This window comes from Fukomys damarensis, unplaced genomic scaffold (assembly GCF_012274545.1).
Source record: "Fukomys damarensis isolate Sample0158 unplaced genomic scaffold, DMR_v1.0_HiC HiC_scaffold_20, whole genome shotgun sequence".
Taxonomy (NCBI): Eukaryota; Metazoa; Chordata; class Mammalia; order Rodentia; family Bathyergidae; genus Fukomys; species Fukomys damarensis.
Window position 1 is genome coordinate 17,776,104 of NW_022900932.1, and position 5,961 is coordinate 17,782,064.

At 42.0% G+C, this 5,961-nt stretch overlaps 1 protein-coding gene across 4 annotated transcripts in view; it reads left to right on the forward strand.

Moving 5' to 3' along the window:
- The first annotated feature begins 6 nt into the window (after nt 1-6).
- Nucleotides 7-5,961, forward strand: part of Anxa7 (annexin A7) — a 30,149-nt gene continuing 24,194 nt past the window's right edge. For all 4 annotated transcript variants that reach the window (XM_010606940.3, XM_033766542.1, XM_010606917.3 and 1 more), the window contains exon 1: nt 7-29. The gene's annotated coding sequence lies outside the window, so the exon portion shown is untranslated. The remainder of the gene's footprint in view (nt 30-5,961) is intronic.

Here is a 5,961-nt window from a genome sequence, read left to right on the forward strand (position 1 = left end):
GTTGGGCTGTGGCGCGGCTCCCGGGTCAGGTGAGGCAAATCGCGCGCTCTCGCCTTTCACTCTGGCCTTCCTGGGTTTTCTCACCCCGGCCCCGCCGTGTGCCCTGCTCCAGGGAACGGCCGAGGCCCCTTTCGCGGCTCTGGCATGGCGGCAGCAGGGTGTGGGCAGTGGGGCGGGGTGCGTCGGGGTAGGAGGACAGGGAAGTACTGTTAGCCTTTGCTCTGTGCCAGTGGGCGGCGCGGGAATCCCAGGGAGAGATCACGTCCTGTCAGTGGACCACAGGTGGACGGGCTGCGGCCAAAGGGTGGCCTTGCTATAAGCCATCTCGAGCGATGCTGGAGTGCCGTGAGCAGCACCAAAGCCAAGTCTGGCCGGTGACGAGATCTTCTGGTGACACAGCAAATTTAGGGCAGCTTGGGAAATTTGTACGGTGCGTAGTGAACCTTAGGACACAACTCACAATCCTGAGGTTGTACGCTGCCTCAGGTTTACATTTCTTGGAAATGATTCTAGGAAATAGCATTCCAGGTTTGATTCCTGTTTCTGACCATCTTGTGCGAACACTTCCCAAGGAAAACCCCGTACAGATGGGTGATGTTCACCATGAAGGGATAGAAATGGAAAGACGCTGTACCTTCCGATTTTCTTTACACGTCCTACAGCTGATAGCGAGCTAACCCAAGTACATCCCGAGTGTGATGACTACCTCTAAGCTAGGGAAGGCATTTCAAGGACTAGACCTGCAGGTAGAGGAGAGAATTTCGGCCATTAGGAATTTAAGCTTGCTTTCAGTCCTCAGGGATAGGTGGCTGTCTACCTGTCCAAGAGGACTAGCCATGGTTCCACTTTTGTTTATTCACTGACTGATTTAAATGGTCCTTCCCAACCCAGAGACTGGTTTTAGAAAATTCTGTCTGCTGTTGCCCAACTTCAGTCACTCTTCCTGTTTTTTACAACGCCCCCCCCCCTTATAAATTTGCAACTGCTACTTGTTTCTGGGCTTCAGGCCAACTCTCTGGTTATAGAAAATTCTGTCTGCTGTTGCCCAACTTCAGTCACTCTTCCTGTTTTTTACAACGCCCCCCCCCTTATAAATTTGCAACTGCTACTTGTTTCTGGGCTTCAGGCCAACTATGAGACTCCCATTGTGAGACCCACCCTTTTACCAGCTGACTCACTGGGTGGAGATGGTTTGGAAAGCCATCTAGTTTGCCAAAAGCCACTTTAAGCAAAGTTGAGTAATGTGTTGAGTCACTCTGGGGTTTATGTAGCTTTTACAAAAAACTTTAAATCTTTGACTACATGATACATGCAGTTTTTGTTTTTGTTTTGGAATGCTGGAACTGAGCCTGGGGCTTGCAAATGCTGCACAGGAGTTCTGCCACTGAGCTACATCCCCAACCCTTTTTATTTTATTTATTTATTTATTTGTTTGTTTGTTTATGGTACTGGAGATCGAACTCAGGATCTCTCACTTGCCAGGCAGGCGCTTTGCCAATAAGCTAAATCCCTGGCCCAGCTCTTTTAATTTTGAGATAAGGTCTCACTAAATTGCCCAGGCTGGGCTTGAATTTGGAATCATCCTGCCTCAGCCTCCTAAGTAGTTGGATTTAAAAGAACACTGTAACTTTCCAGCCAACTGTGGTTGTGCACATCTGTAATCCCAGCACTCAGAAGGCTATAGCAGGAGGATCACAGTAAGTTCAAGGCCAGCCCACCTGAACTAGATAGCAAGACCTTGTCTGAAAAAAGAAAAAGCAGAAAAATACAATTCCATCCCATTTCCGACCTCTTCTAAGAGGCAGTGGTGCTACACCTACCTTGAAAGTGCAAGGTCCTAAATTTGGTGAGGTGGGGGGCCCTAGGGATGTAGCTTAGTGGTAAAGTACTTACCTAGGATCCACAAAGACCTGGAGGCCTCCTGCCTGTTTTCTACTGAGCCACACACCCAACCCTTTATTTGGCATCTTGATTAGTTATAGCTGTATCGGGGAGAAGCACTAAAACATATATTTTAAAATTGAATTAGATAGTATGAGTGGAAATGCCAAAATACTGTGATACCAAAGTAGAGTTCAGAGAATAGCACTGTTGGCATCATCTGGAAGTTTCTTAGGAATGGGCATGGTAATACTTGTGATCCCAGCCACTCAGGAAGTTGAAGCCAGGAGATGGCAAGTTCAAGTCCAGCCCATGTGGTTGCTTAACAAAACTCTGTCTGAAAATTCAAAAAGGTCTGAGGATATAGGTCAGTTTATAGATTCTAAATTCAACCCTTCCCTCCCCACAGGATCTCACTCCCCACCTTGGAAATACTAAGTCAGAGCCTGCCCTTTCAAGATCCTCAGATGATTCACATTTGTATTAAAATTTGAGAAGCATTGTCTTTGTCCACTACATTGTTTAAGAAAGGAGAGAAGATGTGAACTAAAGAAATTGGAAGGGATGAATGATCTCAGGCTTAAGGTCCAAATTAGTCAGATAATAAAAAGGCATGTCGGGTGTGGTTCCAGTGGTAGAGATTTCGTGTAAGGGGTTAGGTGTTGATAGAGATTAACTAACTAGCTTTCTTTCTTTGTTTTGTTTTGTTTTTTTGAGACAGGGTCTCACTATGTAGTTGAGACTGAGCTGGAACTCACTATGTAGCCCAGGCTGGTCTCTAACTCACAGCAATCCTCCTGTCTCAGCCTCCCGAGTGCTGGGATTACAGGCGTGCACCAACACGCCCAGCTAAATTTTATTTTTTGGTACTGGGGATCAAACTTGGAACCTTGCGCTTCCAAGACAGGCTATGGATCCACTGAGCTAAATCCCCAGCTCTGACTAGCTTTCTATTGCCGTGATGATGTATTTGTGAAAAACAATTTAAGGAAAGATTTATTTTAGCTCATGGTTTGAGGTTGGCCCTGTTGCCATGGGCTTGTGACAAGACATAATATAATGGCAGAAGACTGAAAGAGGAATGCTGCTCACCTCATCGCAACCAGAAAGCAGAGAGCCAGGGCAGAAGGAGCCAGGGACAAGATGTACCCTTCAGAGGCACACCCCCATTGGCCTCTTTCCTTCAACTGGCCCTGCTTACTAATAGCCCTTTCCACCCTAAACTCCTCGGTCCATGGGTTCCATTGATAAAGTGAGCATCCTTGTAACCCAAGTCACCTCTCAAGGCTCTGATGCAATGGGAATCATGCCCTCAATATATGGGTCTTTGGAGGATACTACATACTTATACCATCAGCTAGCTAAATTGGAGTTGGCACTAAGGAGACCTGAATGTCAGGCCAGCAAATTTTTATTTTATACGCTGGTGGTAGTTGTTGAGGTTTTTTGGGCTGAGAGTAATTTGCTGCAAGAGCAACATTTTAGGTAGGATAGGTCAACTAGTGTGAGTACACAGGAAAATTGGAAAGGTGATACAGTGTAAGCAAGAATATAAATGAAAAGGTAATTTTAGTAAGACTGAATTGTATCTTACTAAAGAGAGTGTGATAAAACCTGTTCTAACGATATGGCCATGCAAACAAAGGAAGAATACAAAAATATTGGGTTAACTACTGTACTAAAGTATTAGGTAATTTAAGTAGTGATACTATTGGCAGATAGGTATGTTAAGAGTGGTCTAGAAGGGAATAATGAGTATATAATTCCACACTTACTGAAGGTGCCCTCACTGGCAGCTTTTTAAAAAATTGTGCTGGGGATCAAACTCCGTTCCTCATTTATACTGAGTACATGCTTTACCCCGGGCTATATCCCCTGCCAAGAAAAAGTTTTACTTATTTCTAAAACAAAACTAGATAAAAATTTTAAATAATCCTTAAAAATCAAAATAAGATGAGATAAATGAATCAAATGCATATTGAACTTACAGCACAGCTACACAGAACTTTTATTTATTTATTTATTTTTTAGTACTGGGGTGGAATTTGGGAACTTGCACTTGCGAGGCAGGCGGTGGCACCACTGAGCTAAATCCCTGGCCTCACAATTATTTTTGAAAACACACTAATTAGACCATGTATTCACAGTAGGATGTATCCTAAGGACATGAAAAAGTGCAGAAAAGAAGAACTTTAAGTGGGCTGGAAATTTAGCTCAGTGGTGCTGCACCTGCCTTACAAGTGCAAGGTCCTGAGTACTAGGAGGAAAAAAAAAACTAAGTTTTTTGTAATCATGTTGTTAGTAATAGTTTTTTGTTTTTTGTTTTTTTGAGATAAGAGTCTCACTATGTAGCTCAGGGTGGCCTTGAACTCACAGCAATCCTCCTGCCTTAGCCTTCCAAGTTCTGGAATTACAGGTGTGGGATTTGACAGTTTCAAACAACAGTATCATTCCAGAGATCAGAAGCCTGAAATTGAGGTGTTGACAGGGCTACACTTCCCCTGCAGACTGGAAGGGAGACTTTTTCCTCTTCTAGTTTCTGGTGACTGCCAGCTTTCCTTGGATTGTGGCTATACTGCTCTACTCTTTGTGTTTGGTCAAATTGCCTTTTCTCCTGTGTGTGTTCATATAGTATTCTCTTCTGCCTTCCTCTCAAAAGGGAACATGTGATTGCATATAGATTCCACCTGAATAATCTAGGCTAATTTCCCCAGCTCAAGATCCTTAATTTAGTTGCATTTCTTCCCTTTACCCCACCCCCTCAAGATCAGGTAGTATAATATTCACCAGTTCCAGGGATTGGGGTATGGATATCTTTTGGAAGCCTATTACTCAGTTTACTATAGTGTCATTATCATTATTCTGAAACTCAAATACAGTCAGATAAAGCAAATGATTATATTAATGTCATTAAGAAAGAATTTTACTGTAGATTAAAATTACACAAATACAAAATTTTAAAAACTTGTAGTTAAAGTTTGAGTTGTAAATTTGAATGTTTTCTATTTAAAAAACAAGTATTACTAGCCTTCTCCTACTGAAAAGACCTAGAAAACAATGGTCAACCTGGTAGCAGTGGTCAACCTGGTACCCAGGTTGTAATTTCTAAACATCCCCCACTTGGAGGGTAGATTGATTCCAGCCTGGGGTAGGGCACTACAGGGTAATCCTGGAATACCTTGTCACATAAAATGGCAAGAAAGGTTGCTTGGTGTTGCAGGTGTTGCAGCACTTGCCTAGTATGCATAAGGCCCCAAGTTTGATGCCCAGGACTGGAAAAAAAAATGGCAGGGAACCAATCAAAGATTTCTGAGATTGTGTCAGAACAATAGCCACTATAAAGAGTCTCCTGGCCAAGGATGGGATAAATTGAGCTTTCGTAAGAATAACTACAAGGGACTGAAATATATTAAATATGTTTAAATCTGTGAATTCATATTGATACTTTAAAAACTTACCGCTCCACTACCTTCCTTGCAAGCACAAGGTCCGGAGTTTTATCCCCAGTACCAAACCAAAACAAACAAAACAAAATAAAAAATTGCTACTCATTTTTGTATGCTAGGGATTTCATTATTTTGACAAGTGGTTTTAAAAAGAAAAATCAAACATCTTTTCTTTCCTATATAAACTGCTTCACGAAAACCATAGTTGATAAATAGGAGTTTCCTCAAGGAGTAGTCCAGACAATAAATGAAGAAAGAATGATAAAATTAGATCTAGGTGTTCATTATCAGTTACAAAGAAGAGAGTTAGTCAGTCATTGTGTGTTTCCTGTTGGAAGTAGACGAAACACTTACTGATACTCTGAAATTAACCTGAATCTGATGAAGTTTCAAGATATTACAACCTATATATTGACAATCACTGTTAAAGAACACCACTGAATTTCAGTTGTCAAAATCCAGATAGTTGGAGGATTCATGACAAACTGTCCAGTTTTTTTAGCACATAAAATAGAAGAACAAACTTAGGGAGGAAGGCTTAGATCAAAAGAGACTTAGGACACTTATCACCTGGTTAGGATATATGGAAAAAAAAAAATATATATATATGTATATATATTAAAACAGTGTGTGT